This window comes from Phyllostomus discolor, chromosome 13, assembly GCF_004126475.2.
Source record: "Phyllostomus discolor isolate MPI-MPIP mPhyDis1 chromosome 13, mPhyDis1.pri.v3, whole genome shotgun sequence".
Taxonomy (NCBI): Eukaryota; Metazoa; Chordata; class Mammalia; order Chiroptera; family Phyllostomidae; genus Phyllostomus; species Phyllostomus discolor.
In genome coordinates, this window is record NC_040915.2 from 15,180,651 (window position 1) to 15,193,095 (window position 12,445).

The 12,445-nt window shown below is 41.5% G+C and overlaps 1 protein-coding gene across 6 annotated transcripts in view; it reads left to right on the forward strand.

Annotated features, from left to right (window-relative positions):
- ARHGAP26 (Rho GTPase activating protein 26) overlaps positions 1 to 12,445 on the forward strand; it is a 409,289-nt gene that overhangs the window by 142,149 nt on the left and 254,695 nt on the right. The window lies entirely within an intron of this gene.

A 12,445-nucleotide genomic window follows, 5' to 3' on the forward strand; every position in this document is an offset into this window, starting at 1 on the left:
TAGACTCCAAATGCAAAGAAGTAAACATAATTTGTAAAGAAAAGGAAGTACCCTGATTTCTACTGTGTTTTGAACGTGAAAGGGGAAGGTAATGGAGGAGGGGTGTATGGAAGGATGTGTTGAATTGGGGTAGCCAGTTGGGTATTACAAAAAGCAGCTTCCAATTAAAATTGCTTATTCTTGATTTTAAACAAATCTTAAATCAGGATGGGTTAAGCTCTTATAGACATTTCTTCATTCTAAGCATAAAATTTAAAGGAATTTATATTGTTGGCCTCCATGAAAGAAGTTGAGAAAATGTGCTTCCAGTTGTTCGATGCTGGTCAAATGTGTAGTTCCTGGAAATGATTGTTTGTTCACACGGCTATTTGGTTGAGGACACGCCTTGCATTGTAGCTCTCTGTTAGACAGAGATGCTTCCAGAAACATTGTTTTCTGCTTTCTCCTTCAGATGTTTACCCAGAAGTCAGAGAGTCACTTTTTAGGCAATTAAAACTCACCATGGTTCTTCCATCTCATTCCTACCCTTGTTGACATTTCCCCTTCACTGTGCCCATAAAACCTTTGCATGTCCCAGTTATAAGCTGAGAGTAAATGTGTCACATTCAAAATATTCAGTGGGTTTGGGAAGTTGATTTCCTCCAAGTTGCTTCTCTTCTTCCTTTGGCATGAAATGAGGGGGTTGAGTCGTGGTGCAGAATGAGGCTGCTAAATCTCTTAATAATCAGGAAGTGTGTAGACACTGTGTCTTGCCATGGATAATGCACACTTTTTTGCCTGATTTTTTGAGGGAAAAATAAAGATGCATATTATACATGGGTATGAGTACATACCATGAGTATAATAATGGGTATAACAACCCTGTGTATAATGCGCACAAAAACGTGGATGTTCATTATACGTAGCAAAATATGTAGTTCTGCCATATCACTTGTCTTTTTTTATTTTCAACACAGTTTGGTATTTTGACACCTTAAGAACTTTTCTGACTAGGTGGAGACTGCCGCTTCCAGGGCTAGCCACTTCTAATAGATAGCAAAGGGCATTGGAAAGTTTATATTTTATAATGGTTAATTGAATAAATACTAGATTTATCATTTCTTGTGAAAGTGTGTCATTTCTTTTGGAGAAAGTTCAGTGTAAAATTCCAGAGTGAAAAAGGGACTTCATCTCTTGGGGGGATAACTTTGTAAATTATATAGTTGTCTAACCACTATGCTATACACCCGAAACTAATATAAAATAATACTGAATGTCAACTGCAATGGAAAAATAAAAAATTAAAAAAATGGACTTCATCTAAAATGAGCCTGTGAATTAGTGGTAGTGGTATGTGCATTGTTTATACTTATCAATGTCTGTCTTCAGTCACTTTAATGATTAACTCCACCTTGCAGCATCTTACGGAAATTAGTGAGCAAACATAGGGAAAATATTTGTTTAAACTAAAGAATTGTGGTGGTACTCATCTCCCAACATCCTTGGATTTGTTTATTTTTAAGGAATTTTTCACAGATGTAAGTGACATATGGTTGTTTTCTCCCAAATGTTTTCCTGGAGGAGCCGCTAAACCATATGGAAAATAATAGAAACAAAAGGCTTCTTTTTGATGCACTGAAGTAGCCTCTTGAGGGGTAATGTTTATACTTGGGGAAAGGAAACGATGAGAATGCTTTATTTTTTCCAGGACTAGCTGCATCCCACAGAAGTCCATACGTTTGAAGATACTATGAGGAGTGTTACATACCCCATCCCTAGCATTGGCATGCTCCAGAGGTGGCTGCAAAGGACACCTTATTGGAGATGACAAAGATAGTTGGTTCTAGGGGTGTAATGGGGACCAAGACAAGCATAGTTCTTGCCATCACAGAACTTATCTTTGAGTCTAGAATGCACACACACACACACACATTCATGCAATTAAAGGCTTTACTATAAAGGTAGAGTATGTTGAGTGTTCCAGCAAACGTGGAGGAGTAGAATGCTATGGGGGAAATGTAACATACAGGGGGACCTTAGCCTTTCATTCTTACAAAGAATGATATCATGACTGGGATACCCTGAGTTCATTTTTTCTTTCCTTTCCTCTCTTCCTCATTTATGTAGCATAACTATATGCCAGATACTACACTGACAGTAGAGATAATAAAGTTCAGTGAAGCACTATGAATCTGTTGGACTTTCGTTCTTAAAAATCATCATCTGATTTTTCTTTCAAACCAAATCTGAAGTCCTCCTTTTGCAAGCTTTCTACCAGTAGCTAAAGAGAGACAGTTTTCTACTGGACCAGTCCCAGTGAGGAATGTCACCCGACATTCACCTCTATCCTTGTCTTCCCACCATGTCCTGTGTATTTGCACAGTGTATGAGCTTTTCTTTGTGTTGGTTGGCTGGTTGTTTAATTAGGCATGTTTTATATACCTCTGCTCATTTCTAAATATCTGTTTCAGGTAATTAGCTCCCAGAGGCAGAATAACATCATGTTATACAGCTTTTAATACAGTACTGTGTGCATATGGCTGTTCAATTTTTTTTTTTTATGGAAGTGAAAATTTTTAGTTACATTATTTTTCCTTTGGGGATTTTGGTGAACTATTGTGAAAGAGATTATAGGAGCTTAATCATGTTAGTAGCTTTTTAAATTAAGACTTCAAGTACTTGCATGATCTGCATGTCTATGTAGATAGGACAAAACCCCCAGGAAAATGAAAGGTTGGTTAAAGTAAGGATAGTGGAGGCTAGGAGGACATGTGGAAGATCTGAAGAATCTATTTATACCCTCTAATAGGCCACCACCTTTATTTCAAGTATGTTTTTATAGCAGGCTGCATTTAGGATCTGCCCCTTACCAGCCATGTGAGTTTGGGCAGGCGGCCACATCTGTAAGGTGGGGCTTATCATACCTACTTTGCAGGATTGTTTTGAAGATGGGATGCATTAATATTAATCTCTGATGCAGTCATGTGTTGGAAAAGGTTGCGCCTTTGATTTTTCCCTCTCCCTAAAACCTGGGACTTCATTGTTCTTATGGTGAACCTTAGCTTTGGTGGTTCTGTCTTTGAGCCCCTTTTTACCCATCCTGATGGTGTTCCTTTTCCTATAGTGTCACGAATTTTCCAGTCACCTATAAGTTGCAAGTAAATACAGGTGTATTGAATGTATATGTGCAAAGGGGCTACTACGGGAAGATTCTATTTTCAAATTATCTATGTGATAACCTGTTATTTATACATATATATATTTCCTGCACAAGGTAAAAAGTTTTATGCTCCTCCTTCCAATTTATGACCTAAAAAGAAAACCATAATAATTTTGAAATGAAATTAATACTGTTACTTCCAGTTTGGTATGTGGTGTGTGTGCATGCACTTGTTTGTGTGTCTATGAGATTGTGAGTGTAAGATTTTATTTTCTGAAAAGAATCAGCTTATGTAACAGACTTTGTTTCAGTGTTCAGCCTCTAGATGGCAGTGTTGTATATGTATTACTGACTACAGGGCTGCCCAGTTGAAAATTAGCTGTCCTTTATACATTGACAGGAGTTAGTGGGGTGTGTGTGTGTGTGTGTGTGTGTGTGTGTGGTTCTGTAGAAGAAATCATGTGAATATTACTCCTTAAGGGAAAGGTATTCTAAATGACTCATTCTTCTCTAGAAATTCCTTCCTCCCACTCTTTTATGATGGATCACTTCATACCCACTTTCTTGTAAAAGCAAGCATGCACAGTTAATCTAGCCTCTGCGTAAACATTACATTTTACCTTGCTTTCCGAAGTGTCAGGCTCCTGGCTTCAGGGACTGTGCATTTGAGGATGGTGAAGAAAATAGTGGGGTGATTTCGGCTGCCTGGCGTGTGCTGAGAACCAGGCAGTCCTACTTGCCCTCATGGTGCAGTGTGCCTTTATCTTTTGCAACAGATGAATCCATTTTTCCTGGTTTCAAGCTTCCCCTCACCTCCCCTTCTCACCCCTTGTTTGAAATAATATTTGATTTTGCCTTCCTGCTGGTTGGATTAGAGTGCTGGTCTCAATGCCAATGACATTTCAGAGAGGAAATGGCTTTTTCCTTCCTCAGAGGGTGTTATACTGCTTTGACTTCTATGATTTGGGTGGGGGTAGAACAGGCGGAAATATTGTACTTTTCTGGATTGCTTTTTGGCTGTTCCATAGAATAATCTACTTGAGAAGTTCTTAGAATTTTTAGAATTCATGTAGTTTGAACTTGTCATTGAGATTTTTTTTTTTATTAATTAGAGAGTATTTGCTGTTTGATTCTGGTTTGAGTGAGAATGGGGTTAATGGACTATGGTATGAAGTAAGTCAACCTTATTTCTGTTCTTGAGTCTGCATAGTGAAATTTGGGGGTTTACCGATTGGGCATGCCAGTTTGTTTTCCAATTTCTACATATAAAATATTTATTTTTAAAAAACCTATACCAAAATTTTTCTGCTACATAAATCTGAAGAGAGGAGACAATTCAGTTAGTAAATTCTTATGTGCATTTCTACTGACCATGAGAGAGAATCATAATAAGGAAAAAAAATTTATAAATGAACTAGGACATTTCTTGAATTAGAATATTTTTTCTTTTTTTGTTATGAAGTGTAGTAACAGGTGCTTGCATTTTTTCTGAGTCTTACTCATCCCAGAAATTAATAATGTTTTCTCCTGGTGCTTTCTCCTAGTACAGTGTGTTAAAATTTGCTTACTCCCATGTCCCGAGTGCCTAACCGTATAGCTGGCATGTAACAGGCACGCAGTCAATATCTGTTACACTTAGGAACCATGCAACTTAATGTGCCAACGATTTCTTTGTCTGGGCTTCCTGAGGTTTTGTGACATCAGTCTCCTTTAAAATAAAAATGTAGGGAATTAACTGATGTTATTGGACATACTCACTCTATGGATCATTATTACTGCTGTGTTACTAATTATTTTAGGACATTTTCTCCCAAGAGGTCAGTGCTGTAGGTAGGCTGTAATAGGTTATGATCAAATTCATTCATTAGCATCGGATCCTTTCTAAATAATTAATTAGGAATATTCAGGTCAGTGGAGGTGTAGGCAGTTGTAGGCATGGCAGTGTAGGCAGACATGGCTTGCCTCTTCGCACAACCACATCAAAATTACAACTAAAATATAGAATAGTCATCACTCAGAACTGTCAGAAATCGAGTTGAATGGAAGTCTGACAGCTATGGAATTAAAGAAACCACATCCATCCAGACTGGTAGGAGGGGCACAGATGCAGAATGGGCTGATCCCTCACCCACATGTGGTAGATAAAAATTTGGGAGGGATATCTCAGGAGCGAGGAGTCCCTGCCCCACACCAGACTCCCCAGCCCAGGGTTCCAGTGCCAGGAAGATAATGTCCCCACAACTTTTGGCTGCAAAAACCAGTGGGGATTGAGTTGGTGGGAGAAACTGCTGGAGCCTCAAGCAGTTCCTCTTAAAGAACCCACACATGGACTCATCTACTTAGACTCACTCCCTCTAAGCTCCAGCACCACGACAGCAGCTTGAAAGGCACCAATGGCATACAGGGAGGAGCTGAAGTATCTGGCATAAAGGAGAACAGAGACCATTGTCCCTTTGCCGAGCCCTCCTCACACAGAGCCAGCAAGCTGGTGCCATCCCTGAGACTCCATCAAACTGGCTAACACTGTTTGACCCACCGTGGAGATCCTCAGAGACTCTGCTCCACCCAATTTATGTGCCCACCCCAAGCTGCTTTCCCATATGGATGGCCGGTCCTGGATCATGCTTCACAACTTCCTAAATCCTATCAAACAGGCAATAGCTGGCCTCAGTGAGTCCCAGGCCTGGCACTAACAGCGGCCAGCCTAGATTCACAGGTTGGCTTCACCTAGGAATCTCCAAACCCAGCACAAGTAGCAGCCATCTCAGATTGCTTTATAGCTCAGTCAGGGTGCCCCAGGCAGAACACAGGTGGGGGCTGACCTTGGCCTACACCATTTGCTAAATGCCAGGGCCCTTGCACCTAGGGGACAGCTACAGACCATGTTGGAGCACCACCATCCTGTCTCTTCACAGCTAATTAACTAGAAAAAAAATAATTAGAAGATTGTTTCTATTGTAAAAACTTAAGGGTGCATGTGTGTGTGTATGTGAGAAAGAGACAACAGACAGAGACAGAGAAGAGGTGTGTCTGGTGCCTCTCCCTCTTAAGGAGCTGGTGATCCCGGATCTCAGTACCTACCCAGCATGCACATGAGGGCAGTACCGCGTGGTGGTTAAAGTGTGGGCTTTGCTTTTCAAGTCAGGCAGACTAGGTTCAAGCTCAGGCTTTGCCACCTACTAGCAGTGTGACATTGTGCGAGTAATTTCTGAATATCAGTTTTTTTTAAAGAGGTATAGTGATAGTATCTAACTCATACAGTTATTGTGAGGAATAAATGATAATATATGTAAATGTAAAGTCCTTAGCATAATGCTTGGCCCATTATAAACAAGAAATCTTACCGACAGTTTGTGGGCCACCAGTTCACAACTTCTGGTTTCTTTTTCACTTTTCTATCTCTCTTACCTGGATCCCACCCAGCTTCTCATGGCATATTATATATTCTTCTCCTGCACAGGCGTCTGTAATGGGCAGGGACTTTTAGTAGTTGATTACCTCAGAGCATGCATAGTTTGTGCAGATTTATAACTTTTAATCTCCAAACAGTAGATTAATGTCCTTTAGCAATGATGACTGGGTCCTGAGCATTGAGAGAAATGGGAAAGTCACCCAAGTTCTTCCTCTGTTGGTGAACTGGAGATGCTTTGCTGTGTTTGACTTTGAGGTTAACCAAGAGCACAGACATGCGTCATTATTAGTCCTATTGCGTGAGATGATTCTATAACATGCCATGATAACCTGGAGTGGAGCTCGGGTGGAGAGAGGCAGACACAGACAGATGCAGGTGCCAGATGTTGCAAACTGGTGGTCCACAGATGTGTTTGGTTTGGCTTGAGTGGTGTTTGAGGCAGCATCTTAAAGTTGGAAAGTCTGTAAATGTTGGTCTTGCCTTCCCATGTATCAGCTATTTGCAGAGCTGAATGATGGATCACTGTGCTAGATGGGGCACAGCCTTTCATTGGGCTGCAGTTTCTGCCATGATGACCGGTGACTGCTGTCACTTTGCCTTGCACTGCTGTTTTTCTGATAGAAGGGAAATACTCTTTTGTTCCTATGTCTCTACAAAAAGTAAAACTGCGAATGAAAAACAAAAAGCTATATGTCCTAATGAAAATGAGACCAAGCCTACTTTTGTTGGGGCAGTAAAGAATTTCTTTCCCAGTTTCACTCATTTTGCTTACTTGCCTGGTCTCTATTTGAGCCTGCAATCTCTTAGACAGACATGGAAGAGGTGTCATTCTCCAAGTTTATTCTGCCTGACTTTGGCCCTATTTTGTGTAAATGAATGTCTGCCATATATTTGTGAAAATGAAGATTTACTGAGTCTTGAACCCTTGTAACTGCTCAGAAGCTGTTAGAAATCAGTTTTCCAGGAGCACTTTAGCAGCAAAGGAGCACTTTCTCTCCCTGGCACTTGCACAGCTCTTTCACCTGTGGAGGGCAGCCCCATCCTCCAAGCTTTCATCATTTCCCTCTGTCTTGCTATATAAACATAGTGAGGCAGGTTTCAAACACAGGCTGTGAGAACATGTGGTTCTGTGGGTGCCACAGTCCTCCTTTTACTCTGAACTTGACCCTTAAATGTACTGTAAGTGTGGATGGAAGCTGGGACCAAACTCTTGCCAGCAGAAAATTTATAATCTTATGAATGAGTAAACCCTAGCTCTTTGGAGGTTTATTTAGAAAGAACGGTACTGTTAGATTCTGAGTGTGTTTGTTTCAGTGGGGTGGAGTTAGTAATAGCATTTCCTTGTCCAGTAGGAAATGGGTAAATTGCCAAGCCACTGAGATCACTATTGTTGACTCAGATTCAGGAATAAGATTAGGGTAGGAAAGCTGTCGAGTAACCCTGGAGTCAGGACTGGTTATGATTCTGCTTGTTCTTGGCTGATGAGAAGGCTCTGAGCTGACAGCAATCGTCCCAGTTACTTAGATGTGTTGCTAAATGATGTGTGGCTTTCTGTGGGCTTGGAGGCCAGAGTTGGAGGAGAAAAGGTGGTGGGTGCCAGTTTCCCTGGGATAGATGGGTAACTGTTTTCTGCACTGCCCCTGTAGTGTGAGAGGTGGGGTGCCGGCTTAGAGAAAATTGCAGATCCTTGATCATGATCCTTGAGCTGATCTAGATATACCCCTAACCAAGGACTGATTCAAAGTGAAAAGGAGGTGCTATATTTTAAGCAGAATCTTAGGCTTGAGCTCTAGAAAGGATTTTAAGTCATTTGTTCCTTTTTTCATCTGGAGCTCCTTGCAGATTTTCTAGAATTGGCTAAGGACTCCTTCTTTGTTCTTATCAATTATTAGGCATTAATTCCAAAAGGGGGAAAGAGGGGACTCTGATGTTTCACTCAGGGGGAAAAAGGAAATGGTTATGATATCAGAGCCTACGTGTCACTTCAGCCTTTGGCCTGGCTTGCTCTGTGGCAGGGGTGTGATTTTCAGGGCTGTTTGTGAGTATTTTGGGGGTGAGGTCATGAGTATCAGAAGGGCCTGTGGTTCTTTATTTTCCTTTTTAAACTATATGCACCTGCCCATCTCCCTTCATAATTTTTACTCATAATTTTTACACTTGCCATCCTGCCTCCCTCCTCTTCAGGCCCCATTTGCCCCTGTGTTAACTGATTTTGGGAGCATTTACTGCATGTCTGACACTCGGAAATGCCTTATACGTCTTTCATTTAATCTTCACGACAACCCCAGGAGGGTAGGCTCTCTCAGTATCTACGTTTTGAAGAAGAATAGCATAGTAAAATAACTTGCCTCCTAGGCTTACACAGCAAAGAAACACTAGAATCAGGATAACTGGTGAGTTGAGTTATTTAAAAACATTTTTTATTGAGGTATAATCACAATACGATGCCCAAACCTAAAGTCTATATCTTAATGACTACACATGCTCGCGTGCGCGCGCGCACACACACGCGCACACACACACACACACACAGTGCCTGTGAAACACCCAGGTCATGTTTCTGTTGCCCCAACAGTTTTCCTTGTGTCCATGCCCCATTCATTTCCCATACCCCTTCCCCAAGACAGAACTACTATTTCAATGTCTGTCACTGTGTATGCCAGTATTTGAACACCCTGTAAATGGAATCACACCATTTGTAGTCTTTTATGTCAAGCTTCTTTCCCTCATTATTATGTCTATGGGATTCATTCATGTTGTTGTATGTAGCAGTAGTTGGTTCTTTTTTATTGTTGTGTGACGTTCCATTGTTTAAATATTCAACAATTTATTCTCTTTTTGATGGATATTTGGTATTTTGTTGTTGCAGATTTTGGCCATAGTGCCAAAATGCATATTTGAGCATTCTCAAATATGTCTTTTGGTGGACACACACTCTCATCTCTCTTGGGTATATATCTAGAGGTAGAATTGCTAGGTCATAGAGTTGGGGGTATGTTTAGTTTTGTTTGGTTTTATCACCTTACTCCCCTACCAGAATGTATGAGACTTCGGGTGGGTCTACATCTTGCCAGGACTTGGAATTTATTGGTGGTCTTTGAATGAGCTGCATTCAGGAAGATGTTTGTTATATTTCTTTATAGTTTTTGTTGTAGTTCCCTGATGAGTCATCATGTTGAGCCCAATTTCTCATGCTTGTCAGCCATTTATTTGTCCTTTTTTATGAAGTGGCTATTCAAGTCTTTTATCTACTTTATTGAGTTGTTCATTTTTATTACTTATTTGTTGGCATTCTTTACATATTCTGAACAAGAGACTTATTGGAGATATGAATTACAAGTATCTTGTCTTACTCTGTAGTTAGTCTTTTCACTCTCTTAATGGTATCCTTTGATGAATGGAAGTTCTTCATTTTGATGAAGTCCAATTTATCCATAGTTTTTCTTTATGATTAGTGCTTTTTGTGTGTGTGTGTTTTTTAAATGCTTTGCCTATCCATCTCTTGGGCATTTTCAGGCAGAAAAAAAATGTGGAGGGAGCCAGTGCTGTGGAAAATAAGCCACAGTCAAACCGGACACTATTGAATCCTTGGTTTTGGATTGGCCTGGAGTGGTGTTCTGAGCCCTTGTACTTACAAAGCATTCTAGGTTCACAGAGCCCTCTGTCTGAACTCATCTGATCATATGCAGGAGCTCCCCAAAGTACTTACAGGAGAGTGTTGTCTATTCCGATGGCAGAGGACCTGGGTGGTCAGTGTCAGCTTTCTTGTGGCTGTGGTGCGTTTACATTTGCCACGGCCTGTGTGCAGCACTACACTGCTGGGTTCAGATCCTGACTCAGTAACTGTGGACAATGTACTCAGCTTGTTTGAGCCTGGTTTTGCTCATCTACCAAGTGGGATAACGAGAGTACACTTACCTTATGACATTGTGAAGATTAAATGAATTAATTTGTATATCGTGCTTAGTGTGTCATCTGGCACACAGTGCTAGATTTTTATTGTAGTTCTTATTTTATTATGGTGTTTGATAGGATCACAGCTCTTTGTGGAAATAGAAAGAGTTCTGATCATTGACTTCATTTCTCTTTCATTGTGTTATATTTTTCTTCCTCATTCCACAACCTACACTCCTATTGAGCTCTCTCTTTTCTCTCTCTTTCCACTCTTGTCATGAAAAGTCAAATGCATTTCAAACACGAAGTAAGTTCATACCACATATGAAAGTGTGCCATCTTACAGGGACTGACATGGAAAGTGTAGAATCATTGAGAGTTTTGCTCCTTTTATTTTGTTTTAAAGAAGGGTGTCTGATGGGGACAAAGGGAGGGAAAATATGGAGAGAAAGTCATTGCTTGATTCCAAAATAAAGAAAGTTGACCCATTTCCTTGGTTCTAGGACATCCAACTGGTTCACCCTTCACAGCCTCTGAGTTTGTCAGAGCTTCCTCTTTGTGGCCCTGAGTGGAAATTTCACACCGTGTGCCATGAAGTTGATGTGACATTTGTGAGGTCCCTGAGATCTTGGTATGCTAGGCAACTATTGTGGTCTCACTGTTTGCTGGTGAGCACCTAGCAGGAAGTGACTTGGAGAACATTGTCTACGTGACTCCATTGTAGAGAGGAGGGTGTCTTTGCTCTCCAGGGCAGGGAGAACAGGAAGGAAAAGGTGGGGGTGAGTGGGCAGCCAATGGCAGTGGGTCTTAGACTGAACTGTACATCAGGATCACCTGGGGAGTTGTTTAATATCCAAGTTTGCAGGCCCAGCTCAGAAGTTCAGATTCAGTAAGGTGGGGTTGGGCTGGGAACCTCCATTTTAAGGGCATGCCCAATTCTGAAGTCCGTGGTCCAGGCACATTTTAAGCAATACTCACAGATCAGGTCCAGGGACTTGAGAGTTCTGCACTGGACAGTAGCTTTGCAGCCTTTCATTTAATTTCAGAGTCTTAAGGCTTTGTGCTTAGCTCTTTGAAATGTGGAAGGGTAGAATCAATTCACTGTGTCCTCTAACTATAGGGTCATGTCTGTGGAGTGGTGGCTGCCAGCACTCTGCAGACACCCAGTGGGTCTGGCACACTGAATGGGGTAATGGTGGGAAATTGGCTCTTGGGGTCTGAGGGTGTGAAAATGAGAATGTCTGAGAAGAGGAGGGAGAACCCTGGCAGGCGCGGGTGGAGAGAGAAGTTACTACATCTTCTGAGTCAAGTTGTGTTAGGGTGCCAGTGCCCACTGTGGCCTTCATAGGAATGGCCACCTCTCAGGACTGTCTGTCCTATCACCTGCATCTCATACTCCATGCACCATCTCATCCATCCACTTGCCCACCCCTCATGCCCACACACACCCCTGCCCCCCACCCTTGCTACTCCTCCCCCCCTTCACACACACCCACACTGTTATTCACAACCTCACACATTCATATCCTCACAAGAGTGCACCTCAATTCTCCAACCCCTCTGGACTTAAATGCTCATATTTTTAAAAACGTTCTTCTTAAGGGATATTGAAGATTGATCAAGGAAAAGAAGCATATGATATTTAAAATATGTTCCACATGAATAGGTCTAGTGTGTTCATTGGAAGCATGAGAATGAGCCAGGTGCAGTGACTGTGGGTGGGTTGAAGGAACAGGCTCGGTGCTTGTGGGGCCCCCGCTGGGGTACTCAGGGCACAGTGGAGCCCCATGTGTCTCAGGGTTGTGCTGCGTGGTGATCCTCGGCACTGCTGTGGACTCAGATGGTAACAGGGTTTAATTCTTTCACCGTGCCTTTCTTCTTCCCTTTTAGGCTTTCTCAAACTTTAAAGGTGAGGGTTTACCTAAGCAATTCTTAACTTTTTGAAGGCTGTAGTCTTCTTTGGTAATCTGATAGTTTGAATTGCTTTTACAGAAAAATAA